Source organism: Gavialis gangeticus, unplaced genomic scaffold, assembly GCF_001723915.1.
Source record: "Gavialis gangeticus isolate Ggan-Ray unplaced genomic scaffold, GavGan_comp1, whole genome shotgun sequence".
Classification (NCBI taxonomy): domain Eukaryota; kingdom Metazoa; phylum Chordata; order Crocodylia; family Gavialidae; genus Gavialis; species Gavialis gangeticus.
In genome coordinates, this window is record NW_017729022.1 from 105,927,820 (window position 1) to 105,943,000 (window position 15,181).

General features: G+C 43.4%; 1 protein-coding gene across 4 annotated transcripts in view; it reads right to left on the reverse strand.

The window, feature by feature from the left end:
* The window catches only part of KIAA0930 (KIAA0930 ortholog), a 160,801-nt gene that overhangs the window by 118,836 nt on the left and 26,784 nt on the right, over positions 1-15,181 (reverse strand). Inside the window, exon 2 of one of the 4 annotated variants that reach the window (XM_019515922.1) lies at positions 6,566-6,646. The exons of the other annotated variants lie outside the window; for them this stretch is intronic. The gene's annotated coding sequence lies outside the window, so the exon portion shown is untranslated. The remainder of the gene's footprint in view (positions 1-6,565; positions 6,647-15,181) is intronic. 4 annotated transcript variants of the gene reach the window in all.

The following is a 15,181-nucleotide window of genomic DNA, read 5'->3' on the forward strand; positions in this document are numbered from 1 at the left end:
GAGCTGGGGCAGGTGGGAGATGGGCGTGGCCCAGGTGATTTGGCAGCAGCCTAAGTCTCCAAATCAGATTCCGCTGAATCTATTTGTTTTGGTGACTCCCATCACCAAATCGAATCACTGTCCCCTGAAACAGCCAATCCGAATCTGAAGTGAATACTAGCCACTTCACACAGGCCTGCCAAGCTTTACTGAGTAGTTGCTCGAGTTTCATCCCCAAAAAGTAGTCAACGTAAGAAGAAAAGAAAACTGTAAGCCAGCTAGCAAAATATTTTGTAATTCTTCTAGATGGATTTCCCTGTAAAATACAGATATTATACACAAAGAAATAATTTATTTGTTTTTTTTTAAAAGGGTAATAAGTCACATGATTAAAAATTAAGAGATGCCAGTGTTGATTCCTTTCTACTCCCCTTATGCATTATGATACACTGAAATTACATATTCACTTATTTCATCCATAGGTCCCGTCACATTTTTCAAATCTGTGCTGTATAGTTTAGAAGCACTACAGTTTCTCAATGAAAATTTTTTTTTTTTTTTAAAACAGGGAGAAAATAATATCCTTTCACCACATTCTGAACCATTTTTGCTAAAACTTTCTACAAAAAAAAAAGGGAAGAATTTTAAGTCCAAAATAAAAATCAGCCAGAGCCATATACCCAGCATGGAAAATTGCAGCTCACATAGCTGTTAGCTATTCTCTTTAAGTCACTGTCATTCTTTTTAAAGTGCACCATCAAATTCAGCTGAGAAAGGGTTTATGGTCTCTGCAACATTAAAAGAGCCATTATTTCCTACACTTGGATTTCTTTTTCTCTTTTGTTTTTTTTAATTTTATGTCTTGGGCCAAATTACCTAAATCAGTTCCCAATTCTATTGGCTCAGCAGAGCTCAACCATTCAAGTCTGTGTGGCCCTACCACTGGCAAGTATCCTACCTCCCCAACTCTTTAGCCTGGGGCTTCAGGTGCTCTCAAATCTATGGCAGGCATCCCATGAGCAAGCACCAAGCCCAAAGGCCTTAGAGTTCAGATGCCCATAGTTTCACTTACCCCTAGCCAGAAGACCACAGGAGTAAGCTAGAGGGAAAGCCCAAGAGCAGTCCTCTGTCACCGTAAATTGTGCAGCTAGGAGGCTATAGTAGACTCTTGCCTGTTTTATCTCCCCTACCTGAATATGTAATATAATATAATAACACCTACTGTATTCAGTGGTGTCGTCTCTCCCTTTGAAGCCATACAGTGACCAAAACTGGGATTGGGATGCCTTCTCTTGTGCCTTTAAAAATCTTTGATAAGTCTTACATGGGCAAAATCAACACACCTGTGCCCAGAGGACTTCATGATCCACGTTCCTAGGGAGTTGCATGCTTCAAGAGAACAGCTTTGCATTATACATAAGACTCTTCAAAAGCCCCAGAAACAGAAGCTGTGAAACGGAGGGACTTGAATCTGTATTTCATCCATGTATTTGGGAACAGCCCCAGGCCTGTTGGCCCAGTTAGAGAAGTAGACTGTTTGTACTTGTGGCTAAGTACAGACAGTCAAAAAGCCTGAGGCTGAATCGATTCAGTCTTTGCAGTTTAGTCTAAGATGGAGAGATTAGACTGAGAAGCTAGTGAACAGATGTTCACTTTTGGTTCAGGAAAGGGAAGTGACTGAAGCACCAAGGCTTTTTCCCTCCTCCCTGCTGAGGAGAAGGGGCTCCAGCCTGGGGCTAGCACAGTGGAGGGTGTGGGTTGAAATCTCCTCCCCAGCCTACACCCGGGTCTGCCTGGGTGGAAGAAAGAGTGGCTGCCAGACTTCTGCCCCTGCATCCATTCCCCACTCGAGGTGAAGGCAGCCCCTGCCAGGCTGAGGAACGACAAAAAGGTGGGGAAAAAAGGTAGTGGCATTTCGTTCATAAAAGCTTGAACAAGAATAGTCCTCTCTCTGAAGTGAGCACGTATTGAACACAACAATTTGCAACCTCAAGCAAGAACCACCAAAAATCTTCACCTAACCCAAGACACAGCACAGTAAAACAGTGAGAGCACACACAACCTAGTCCAATTTAAAATGGAATGTAATAAACCAAAAAGACAAGAGAAAGCCTTGGACAAGTCTCACATAATCCTGAGGGCAGAGTATCTCCTTGCAGCCAGGTATTCAGAAAGTCCTTTCTGGGGAAGCAGCAGGTGGTCCTAGATGTTGGAGTGGAGACCTCATATCTACTTGGGTTTTACAGGCACACTTGCATCCCCTTCTGCCCCTGAGGTGCTTTGACATTAGTATGTTTGTCACCTCTAACACCTTCGGCAGGACTCATGAATTCAGGGTCTTCTGTCACTGCTTAAGTATTCCCATCTCCCACCTTTTACAAGTTCTGCTTTGTAATGTAAATGTAGCTCTCTGCATTCTTTGGTCACGCCAACTCAACCAGTCTGGGACCCTCTCCTGTTCCCTTAGCTCTGTCTCCAGCACAATGTAATGATTATGCCAGGTCTTTGCCAACACCTCCCTCCTCTCAGTCTGGTCCTACAGGGCTTGGCCCTGTGCTCACAGGTGGTAGGGGACCAGTCCCTCCAGCCCCAGTTCCCCAGCCTCGGCCCCATCCCCCATGTCCTGGGGGAGCTGAGGGGAATTACGCCTCCTCCCACTCCCCTTATCAACTACTTGCCTCAGTCTCTGCCAGAGGTGGGAGGGGGTGGAGTCTGCTGGTCTCCTGCCAGCCCCCTGCCAAGCAGACCCCAGCTGGGGTCCCATGCTGGTGGGAGAGGGGGGTTTTCCTCCTACCCCTTTGCCTGAGCCTGCCCGCCCACGCCACCCGCCCCATCAGTGTGGCAGGGGCTACCTCCCCGCAAGCAGATCGGGCTGTGGTCCCCGGCCAGGTTGCCCACTCCCATCCGCTAGTCAGCCAGCCCTTGCTGCTTCAGCTAGGAAGCAAAGGGGTGGGCCAACCCTGCTCTCTGGAGCAGACAACACAGCCCAGCCCAGGGCTGCAAGGTATCCTGGGATGCTGGGGGGCTGTAATTTAACTTGAACAAGGAAGGGGTCTGGGATAGAAGTTTCATAAATCAGTTTGACCTAAATCAGTTTAGTCTGATACTACATTCAACCAGATTTATCTTAAAACAATTTCAGCCATTTTGAAATGGGTTTATGTGCACTGAACTTCTGTTCTGTTACAGGTTTAAACCCATTTCTGATCACTTAAACTGGGTTATGTGCAACTTCTGTCCCTAGCCATGAAGTCCAAGCTGCTGGAAAGCTTTCTGCCTGCAGCAGTCTGCAATCAGAACTCCATGGAGTTGATTATTCTCTACACAGGAGTCAAACAAGAACTAAAAGAAACAAATAGCTTTTTAAAACTATTTGCTGATCTGAATGGAAGCCCATTTCCCAGATATCATTGTGGGCTTTCTTCCAACAATTTGAAAGCAATTCTGACTTTGCTCTGGGCCAACAGCATTGGGAAAGGAATAATGAAGCCTGCCAGAGCCAGACACCTTCATACCATAGAAGTAAACTTTCAGCACAAAGTAGCTGATCTTCATGGAGGGGGTTCAGTTTCCCTATGCATCTTCCCATTTCACCCTTCTTCTCACAGCCACAAACATCTTCAGTAGCTTCCATGATTGCATACCTAAAGCAATGTTAGTGCTAGTGATTCATCAGACAAACCAGGCATCAGTCTCTGTAAGGAAAATTTTCTTTAGAACAGTAAGACAGAGCTCAGTTTCTACAGAAAGAAGCAGAGATAGCAAAGAGACTTTAGTTTGATATTTGACAGGAGATGCACCCAGGGTTACATTTTTTTTAATGAAGCAAACACCCATAAAGCATTCGTTTGCATATGGCTACTTCCCTCAACAAATACCAGTTTTAAATATCGTTAGATACATTAAACTTCATCTGCCAAGAGACCAAGCAAGTTCCACAGGCAAATTAAAAGCACAATGATTGCCACTGGCATCACTGAAATTTGAGCTGAACAAAAGGAGAACATCTGAAAACAAGCTGCAATCTGAACACAGGAATGGTGTTTTCAGTCTTACTCTGACACTGAGCCTCTGTGGCTTTGGGCAATTCTTTTAACATTTCTGCTTCTATTCAGCCCCATCTGCAAGGCTGGGATTGCACAGAAGTGGAACACAGAAGCGTTGAGGGAATTAGTTATATATCTGTTTGTATATTTAGAAGCAGTCTGTGTGAATATTTAATAGTATGATCTTCAAGATACCTATATGAGCATGACAGCAGAGACCAATTCATGTAGAATAAATTAGCCATAGGTTTAAAGTTAAAGACAAATTTCTTACTGAACTGACAATCTAAAAAAACTCAACTTCTGGGTGCACTGAATAAGTGCAAACATCACACAAAACCTTAATTTTCTCTTCTCCCTCCATTTTGAGTCATCTCATTGTCTTTTTTTTAAATTCACCCAGACCACCATTTTATTATTCCTACCCTTTGGAATTCTGTTTGCACCCAATGGAATGAAAGTCAGATCACTGGCACCAGGTCCCTGTCAGAGGTGATCTAAAAGCTGTCACCAGTAACTCTGCTGTTTCACCATTCATGACAGTAGAGCTTCAATACCACACAAAAGGGTCTCTAAATGCACTGCATGGTACAAATAGTGAATTTAAACTAACAACATTTGAAAAATCTTAAGACAGGTGATTGTGTGAATATAACAGGAGATGTACCTAGGGTTAATTTTTTTCATGAAGGAGTATGCAAGGCAGCAGACACCCATAAAACATTAATTTGCATAAGGCTACTGCTTCCATAGGGAGCTACAATTAGCTTCAGATGGTCAGATGTGCAGCAGCCAATAAGCATGTGTTCTAAGCATGTACATTTTGTAATGCATCCTATATTGCAAATGAGATGTGGTCTCAATGGCATGTCCACAAAACTAGTAACAAATGCAGATGCTTCCTCAGCCTGAAGAAGGGGGTTTGTACCCAAAAGCTTGCAAAGAATTATTTTTCCAGCTATTTTAGTTGGTCTAATAAACAAACAAACAAACCAACCAACCAACCAACCAACCAGATTTACCCAAAGAATCTTCTCGGCCTATGTTCTTAGGCCAACATGGCTACAACTGATACCTGTGGAAACAGGTATAACTCATGTCCCCCCTCTCCTCCTTCTCCCCCCTCCAATCTGGGGTGAGCTTCAGGACAAATTCATTCGGGAGGGTGGGGGGGGATTCAATTGTATATAGCAGGATCAGAGATGGAGACAGGAGTCACAGCAAAATTACTTGATTGGATGAGGCTGAAGGACTACATTTGAAAGACAGCCATGATCTAAAACTATCAATAGATTTATCTCTGAGGAAGCACAATGAAGCCTCAGATCCAGTTAAAGACCAATCTCTAGAGTGGATTCTAAGACTTCATTACAATATATGCTGGGGGTGGGGGAGGGAGACTGTAAATACATGGGAAATATTTGACTTGCATCAGGATTTTATAACTGCAACCTTAAAAAGGTACAGGTTAAACAAAATTAAACAATACCATTTGCTTGACTAACATGCAAGAGAAACACGTGGCAATGAATATCAATGCTAAGTATCCGTCAGCTGTTCCTACATCTTTGTACATACTTGTTTCTGAATTTCAAATGGATGGTGCCTGCCTATTTTTGTTTAAAATGTTGATGTTTTATTGAGTTTCACAGAAAAACTACATATCCCAGAGGGAAGAGATCAACAGAAGTGTTCATGAATATTCATAGGAAGAAAGCAGGGTACATTCCTAACAATAGGAGGAAGACAGCAGTAGACACAATAGAATGAGTTTTCTTGGGCTGAATGAGTCTCTCTCTCAGAGAGAAGTTATGCTTTTGTAAAGTGCTGAACAGTTCCTCAAAGTCAAAGAGATGATGCTGGTGAAGAACCCTTCCCTGTGTAGGAAAGACCCTTAGAGTTTAACCTTCAGATCTTATGCTGCCTAAGTGCACTTATGCAACTAAGCATGATCCTATTTCAACCCCTTATATCACTAAAATACCAGTGTGTCAACTTGTGGCAAGGAGTAGAAGGGCTCACCCACTTTTTATATTAATCTTGGTTTTTTTTGTTTTTTTGTTTTTTAAAGGGCTAGAGCAGGTGAGAGAGGGCTGAACGTAGACATCTAAATGAACTCAAGTAGTAGGTGGATGGCATTTAGACATGAAGATAATGACTGAGAAAGCATGCTTGCTTCCAATATTCTTCACTCAAGATCAACTATAAAAGTTCTCTCAGCCAAATCTGTCCTAGATATTCTGTATCTGTACCCTCAACCACTTTTTGAAAGTGTCCTTGTTCATGTCTTAGACTTTCTTTATTCCTAGTGTGTTTCTTTAGGTAATGCTTTGGCTTCCAGTTATTTAACTTTGGGTACATTCTAGCCTCTTTAAACTTACAATCTTTGACTATTTCACTCATTTTCACTTATTTGCTTTCACATTAAAAGACAAAGGGTGACATTTGTTCCCCATTAAGTTAGCATAAGGTTATGCACCCTTTAAATATAACTTAGGTTTTCAAAATAAGACTGAGAAGGACTTATTAAAAGAACTTACTTATGCTGGCCCTATTTACAGGGCTGACTTTTACCCAATCTGAAAGTAAAGCATCCTTTTCTCTTCATGCATCTTGAGTTACTAAAAAAAAAAAATTAGCTACACAATTAAAATTTTATTATTTTAGGTTAAAGGTCTAGCTATACAAAAAAAATGCAGTAACTATCCTCTGCTTAAAAATACAGAGGTTAGCTGCTAGGATACAACAGACACGCACAAGATTTTATTAAATGTTTTGAAGGACTACTGTAACTGGACAAAGTACAGAAACAAAAAAGTTATAAAAAGTTCTTGGTACCAGGTTTCCTATACAATTGGGGAAAATAAAATCCCATACAGAATCAATGGGAGGAATTTCTATTCTCTTTTTGTAGTGTTCTGTTCCCTCTAGTGAATGCTTTATCCTTTGTGAGCGATACACAAGGTTGACCTGTTGCATGAGAGGGAAATATTGTATATTAAGGTTACATTCTAGCTGAAGATAATGCTGGAACTTGTATAAACTTTTAGAACTGATGAATTGGTATTGCAACTATTTTACCTAACTCTTGGTTTTCTTTTCTAGCCCTTTTCCCAATAGGTTTCTACTGAGGAAGAGACTCTGGGACTAGATTTTAATCCAAATCAAAAAATTTTCCCTGAAGAATTTTTTGGCTCTAAGGTTCTGGGAGGGAACACACAGCAACAAAGTTTCACTCAGGATCAAATTTTTGCCCAAATTCAGGAGTTTCTGTAGTTGGGTAGCTCTCTTGCTATACCCCAAGTCCTCTCTAATAAACACTTGTGCTCATGCTTCATTTTATGCATTGAGTAATGCATCTGAAGTCAAGAATACTGAATATTCAAGTTGAATGCATCTGGAAGTAGGATGCTTGATCTCATGATACCTGTACTCTTACTGTCACCCTTTTTCTCTTTGATGTTCCTGTGAATAGCTTAGGCATTCTCTGAAAGAAGTCTTCTCTTTTCCCCTACCCTCTCTGAATTTTCTGTTCCTGACTGCATTTGTTTCCTTCAGCATGGCAATACAAACCAGGCAAGATTGATTAAAATGCAATACTGGAAACCAGTAAATCGCAAACATTGGCAGAAGTATTAGAAATATACGTATTTTAATTACAACCTTTTCTTGCCCGTCTCCTCTCTCTCCCCCAGGTAACATAGCAGTTGCTATATTCTGACCATCACCATTTTGCCTACAACTGGGGACTGAATCAGAGAGCTTTGTACGTAAAACACAAGAATGCCTACAGCTTGTTTTAGAGGCCTCTAGGCTGGCAGCTGCAGGCATCCTCTTTGTAATGGGGACATGTAACACACTGAGTGACTGACCAGTGGGTTACAACATCAGAGCAGAACATTGGTTCTTGTAGCATAAGTGCTTTTTTCACAGTGGCTTCCACCTTACCTCTGTACCAAAGCTGCAGCCAACTGGGAAAATTCTCTCCAAACCCCAAAACATGAAAACAAATACAACATGTTGATTTTTCAATTTATAACTACTAAAACCGAAAATGCCATTGCCTCTCTTGCCTGTATCTAGACTAACTAAAGCAGCATCCACCAATATCCAACTGAGGAGATGTGGAATTAATCAGAAGGACGAATGGTAATAATTTTGGGAGGTGGGGTGTTTATTCATAGAGTGTAATTCTATTAATTATTTATCTATTTCTGAATGTTAATAGATAGAACTTTGTATAGCTGCCATGTGTTAATATTGAAAGAGAACAAGCAGTTTGTAAATAGCAAAGTAAGGCTTTCTTTACCAAGCAAGAGCCAATTTGCTTTAAATGTCAAAACCTAGCAGCCATCTATGCAGCTGATATCTCACTTAAACTTCTAGATGTTAGTACCATATTTACTCAAAACACAAGATGAGGTTTTTCTCCCCCAATCAGTACGGGGAACAAAGCCCCTCATGACAAGAACAAGGCTCCTAGGACGCTAACAAGAACACCACTCACAGGCTGGATTCAGATCCCACTGGAGTTGCCTCTCCCCTCCTTCCCCCCCACCCCACTTCCCAATGTCAGGGGACACTGGACTAGGGAGGAAATCTTGACCCCCACAGAAATCAATGGCAAACCTCCCACCAACTTCAACTCAATCAGGATTTCACACCTTTTTAAATATTCTCCAAGAGCAGAGATGTCAAACTCACCTGACCCCCATAAGCCAGATGACTGATGTGGGACTCATCCACAGGCCAGATAACGACACAGGGCCAGCCCCACTAGCCAGATTGGACCCACATGCTGTCCTCACCCCCCATGAACTGGAGTGCTCACTCTGGCTGTTCCCACACTGCATGTGGCTGTGGTGGTCCTGGACTGGTTGCAGTGGGCACTGGATCTGGCACACAGGAGACCCCTGCAGCCTCCCTGGCTGCATGCCAGAACCAGAGCTTGTTCTAGAAACCATGCTGCATGCAGTGCTTAGCCCAAATCAGCCAGAATAGGCACTGTGTGCAATGCAGGTCCTGGACCAACTGGAAGAGGAGCCAAAAGGTGCTGTATCTGGCACATGGGTGGCAGAGGAGATTGGCTCTGCATGGGTGCTGTGTGCAATGCGGGTCCTGAAGAAGATGCCCCATATAGGGTATGTCCCAGGTCCTGCATATGGAACCAGTCCGTTGCTAAGCCCCACATGATGGGTCAGGACCAGATAAAGCCCCCTTCTCCTGGAGGGCCAGGTTAGGGATACTTTTTCGCATACCTGCCTAAAAGTGTGGTCCCCACTGCACTAGCAGCTATCCGAGTTTCAAACGTGCAGCTAGCAATTTCTCAGCAGCTTTTCAAATAAGTCTTCCCTCAGTAATTGGGTTTAAATCCAAGATGCAGATTTTATTCTCCAGAGTGAAAAAATTCTTGTGCCTCTAGACTTCCAGGCTTTTAAAACAAAGCCCTCTCATCCATTTACTACAGTACACACCATGCATATGTGCAGCATGCCAGTTCATCTTTGCTCCACGCCCACTCTAGCATGCTCATCAGAGAATGTTAATCAGGGGTGCTCAACCTCTGATCTACAGGCCATGTGGCCTGTGGAGCCATGGCATCTGGCCTCCAGGGCTCCCCATGAGTAGGGAGATTTGGTGGCAGGGCAGCAGCAGCAATTAATACAGCCACCCTCGCCTGCTACCAAATTCCCGAACACCAAGCCCCTTATGATGGGTCAGGACTGGGTAAAGCCCCCTTCCCCTGGAGGGCCAGGTTACGGCTGGGCTTCCCACCACCCTTCTCTGCCTCGCTGTACCCACCCCAGGTGCTAGTTCGGGATCACCAGGCAAATCCGGCCCGCACTGCCCATCCAGCCCATCAAGCAAAAAAACTGAGCATTCCTGGCCTTGGATCTATGCAACCTGATAAGCCAGCATTTTCTTGGTTACCCAGTACTTCTGACAAAGCACCTTCAATAAGGTACATTAGGTCACCACAAGTAAAAAGCAACATATACTATTTCAGAGGTTCTATAATCTTAAAGATCATGAATGTTTTACCTCATCTACACTTCGATTTCTATTCTTCTTCCAATGCATTCTTGCCATTAAGAAAGAATGGTAAAGAATAATCACATCAGCACTTTCCACATAAGCAGACGTCTCTTGGACACACCTGGACTCTCAGACCTAGTTAAAGCAACTGAAAACATCCAAATCCAGACTTCTGTTTTAATTACAAGTAGTGGATACCTTCTGGCACCACAGGGCTGTTCTAATTTGGAAACTAATAACTAGTATTTTGATTCACTGGATAGTATTAATTATGGTAAAGTTTTTCAAAGATGATTTAACTTTGTTTACCTTGATTTAGACCTAGTTATCAAAAAGAAATGGCAACCTCTTTTTACCAACCAAGCCCCTTTGCAATGTCACAGAAAATTTTGGCTCCTAACACAGCACTTGATGAAAATTTCAAGAAATTTAACATGTTCATGTTTCTCTAAAGATACCTGCTGCCCAATGAGTTTAAGTACAATTTTTTTTATTAATAGCTTTTAAGATGAGAAAAGTTAGTGTTAAACTACAAGAGAGATAAAAAGCTAAGATTTAAGGGCTTTAGAGTCTGTCCCAAGAAATGCTGTTGCAGCATTCCTCTCCATTGCAAAATTACTGTGCTTTTTAACAGGTTCCTTCTTTCAACAAGATTCCTGCATGCAAAAGGAAAGAGAAAGAAACGTTTCCTCAAGCAGCTCATAACCTTTCTGGGAACCCATCACAGGAGAAAGAATCAGTTTAAGACTGCCCTCTGAGCACAGCACTGCAACTTGCACAGTTACGGATGCTTGGAGCATGTAACCGTCCCCTTGAAAGCAACAGCATAACTCTTCTTTGCTGCAGTTGATCTAAACCCACTTGGAGAGGAAGTGTGCTTGGTGCTCACGCAGTAAGACAGACCTTTAAAAATTTAACAAACAAAAAACCACAATAGCTGTTGGGGGAAGTAATCTTTCTGGTTTATTAAAGTAATAGATCAGATGCCTGTGCCACACCAGCTCCACTTAGAAGAGACAAATTATTAGTTGCCCTGATAAGCCCCTCTCTTCCCTTAGCTAGGTTTGTCAAGTCTAAAATGGAGACCATGCTCCGCTGACACTTTCAGAGTCTCAGTTGTGAAGCTCCCCACACTACCTGCTTGTTACGTACCTAAGAACAGTACTCTCTTTTCATTAATTTCATAACTACTCTAAAATAGTAATTCAACTCCCATTTGGAAAGGAAAGATTCACTCAGAAAACAAAAATCTGCTTATCTATATGAGACTTACTACAGAATAAACTAATTAGCTCCATGGTAAAAGTATCTACGTCTATACATGCAGGGCTATTAAAACCTCACAGCAGGGTAAACTAATAAACTCTGCAGCAGGGTAAATACAAGTACTATCCTGCTTTAGAGTTTTTTACCCTGCAGCATTGCATATGTAGATGCTGACCTAGCTGGCTCAGGCACAAAGGTGTTTCAATGCAGAGGCTGCCTGCCAGCTAGCCCCGCACTGGAACACCCTCAGGCCCCAGCCAGACCCTCTGCTGCACATTGAGCCACGTTGGAGTATCCCCAAGGAGACATGGGGGGGTGGGGGAGAGGATGTGTCCCCTGGATGTGTGTGCAGGGCAAGGGCAGTTTGCCCACCCTGGGCTTGGGGCCAGGGGATGCACCAGCCTCTTCCCAGCAGCAGGACTGGGCTGGGCAGAGGCAGCGCTTGGGGGGTGTTACAGGGTGGGCAGCAGCCACCCCAAAAAAAAAAAAATCACCAGTCCCCCCTCCCAGTGTCACCACTGCCCACCCCTGGCTCAACCCACTGCCAGGAAGAGGCCAGTGCAGCCTCTGGCCCCAAGCCCACAGTGGGCAGTCTGCCCTTGCCCTGTGCAAAAATCCGTTGGGGGCACATGTCCCCCATGCCTTCCCCAAGGGTGTGAGCAGCAGCAGGGAGCTGCCTTGCTCCCTACCCCCCGCCCTCAATGAGATGCCCATGGCTGTCCCGCACCCCACCCCAGCTGGGCAGCACCTACCTCTCCCCACTCCCTACTTCACTGTGGAAGCCTCGATCTGCCCCCACCCCTTAACTCCTCAGATTTACCAGCCAGACACTGATCACCAAGCTGCCGGGCTACATACCAGCTATCAGATTGGTACTGGCCACTATGGCTGGTTGATAAATGGGCCACTGGTATCAGCCAGAAAAGTGTTTAATTGGTGCACCCCATGCAGGTTTTATAGAACTGAAGTAGGTCACAACATTAACTAGAGACAGACCACTGCCTCTCCAGAATGGTAGTTGCTTAGACTAAGATTCAAAGGAGATCACGTACGACTGTATTAGACAAGTTTGCAACATGAGCTATTAAATAGTCTAGTAAAAAACAAAACAAAGAACACACAAAACAAACAACCCTCCCCAGACTATGTTGTGAGTGCTTCTTTAAGCTCATTCTGAATTGTGTGTACCTGACTACCTTTTGAAATATTGCTTGTGTTTGAAGCTAAGCACATAGAATGAATTCACTAACTTAGAACAGTGACAAACAAAGCACTAAAGCAGTTTGTTTCCAAGCACTTCTGTCTTTCTGAATAGTCACAAACTTGCCAATGGTCATTTTACAGTTGATCAATTCTAGGCATAGCTGTCAATCTAGAAACTGTGGAGTTATAACAAGAAACCCTTTGGTCTGTCCCCCTCTCAAATGTGAAGCTGCTCCATATGGCAAAAGCCCCTCTTCTGGTATTTGTCCCTTTTTGGGGATGCTTTCTCTTTTCTACTTTCTTCTCTCTTTTTCTTTTATCAGATCATTATTATTTTAATATAAGGTGTATTTGTAGTGAAAATAGAGCTTGTAGATGCTTTTACAAATGTACTTTAAGTTTAAAAGTAAGTTGTACCATGTAACAATGTTAGCAAGAGCAGGAATCTCTGTATAGAGCAGGTCCCTGAATAAATCATGGTTGATGGTGTAACACAGTAGCTAGTCTGGATAAGTACGTTAACGAGCGGCAATTAACACCTACAAAATAAGAGACCAAGGAGAAGAAAGAATCAATAAAGAGCCAGGAATTCCCAGAAACTTCATTGTTAAAAAGGTACAGAAGCCCCAGTTTGAACTAATCAATGCTGGAAACAGACCCTTGGGGCTAAAATACTGGCTTATCAGCCACTTCCAGAGCTCTATTCACCACAGCAGCGAATCAATCAAAATTCATCAACAGACTCCGAAGACTGCACCTACGTGCAGACGTGACCCCTGGGGCTGACAGCTGCCATCCAGCAGCTACCAAGAGGTACATCCCTCGAGGTCCCCTGGATTGGGTAAGCCCGAGAATTGGGGAGTCACCAAAGTCTACCAGAGAGGGATAAAAGGCAGCAAAAAATAACCTCCAATGGCACCCTCTTTGACCTGACCAGTACCCTGCCTGTCCAGCCAGAAGGACCAGCTGGCGACCCCCTTCTGCAGCAACATCGTACCGAAAGAAGCCTCAACTGGCCATCGACAGCAGACTCCAGCACCTGGGGATAGGTACATCTTGACACCAATGCTTAGTGTTCAGAGCTACCTACTGTGAGTGTGTGCATGAATGTGTGCGTGTTTGAGGGGATTAGCACCAAGGTTTATGGTCTGACTTTTGCATCCATCCAATAAACTAGAATTTTATGATGATCCTGTGAGTTGGCACTTTGTAGCCAATAGAGTGATGATAATCAAGAGCAGGGGTGGCTAACCTGCAGCAAGCATTCACTCTGGTGAATGAGACAGACCAGGGATAAAAGCCAGGGTCTCCCACACGCCAAGTCAATGTTAAAACCATCAAGATACCTAAACACTTCCCTATCCCAACCAAAGAACTTAAGTTTGATCCCAAAGCACTGGACAGTAGGACACACTGTTTTCAGTGAAAACATTGGGAAAGTATTCCCTTGGTAACCCAAGACATTTGCCCTCGGTACCAAGGTATCATTAAAGCCAAATTTTGAAAGCTTGAAAGTTATTGTGAATTACAATTGCTCTCCCTCAGTCAGATCTCTTCACCACTGCCTTCGGCAAAAATAAAATAAAATTAGGTCGTTTAGGGGCATTTCATGCAGTGGGTGAGCCAAGAGTTGACTGGTTCACTAAAGCATTTTTATGCTACTCCAGCTGCTGCTGGTCTGCTGTTTTATGGTCACATGTCACCTGCTCAGCCCACCTATTCCAGGCACCTGTTTGGGTTCCATCTCTACAACTTCTTAGGGCTTCACAGTTCTTACAGTACTGATGCTCACAATCCCCGAGACAAATAAAGAGCTGTTATTTCCTATCCTCCTCTCCTTTTTTTTTCCTTACAGATGTGGAACTGAGGCACAGCAAGGCTAAGGAAATTGTCCAGTGTCATCTAAGAAAGCTATAGCACAACAGGTCTTAAGTCCTAGGTTAGTGCCCTAAGCTCTAGCTCTTCTTTTGTGTATGTAAACCTGTCTTTGCCTAGGATCCAGTCCATCATCAGCTCTTACCACCACACTCCATGCGTGCTTCTATCAGTACATAACAACCAAGAACTTCATCAGGAATGTACAATAATAGATTAACACAAAGGATAACACCACCTGAAGTGCACTGCTGAGTCCCAAACTGAATAGACTGTACCCTAGCTCAGACAGATACTAGATAGGTATTCCTCTCCTAGGCTTTGGCAAGACTCAAAAAAGTTTAAGCCAGTAAGATATTCCTCCTCTACTCTTTCATTTCTGTCTATCAGCTCAGCAGCAACAGTCGCACTCAATGAAGCTTTGCCATTCTTACTTCACTGTAAATGCTATACTCGCCAAGCATTCAACCACAGCTCCTCGGCTTGCATTTATAGTGCATGGGATTCCATTATGGTTTTTTAATCCTTGCTCTTAGCTTCCAATATCTGACAAGTTCAGGTTCATTCAGTCCATCACAACTGCCAATAAAATGTTACCCAATTGAAATGGTGCTGCTTGCAAAAGCATTCCACTTAATCCACTGGAAAATGCAGAGGCTGCAGAAGATGTAGGTTTACACAGTTCCACCCACCCCATGACGTTCTCGGTTATGCTTTTCTGTGCTGATTCTGCGCGTGAAATCCAAGCAGGTTATTTCATCAAATATCAGGGAGAT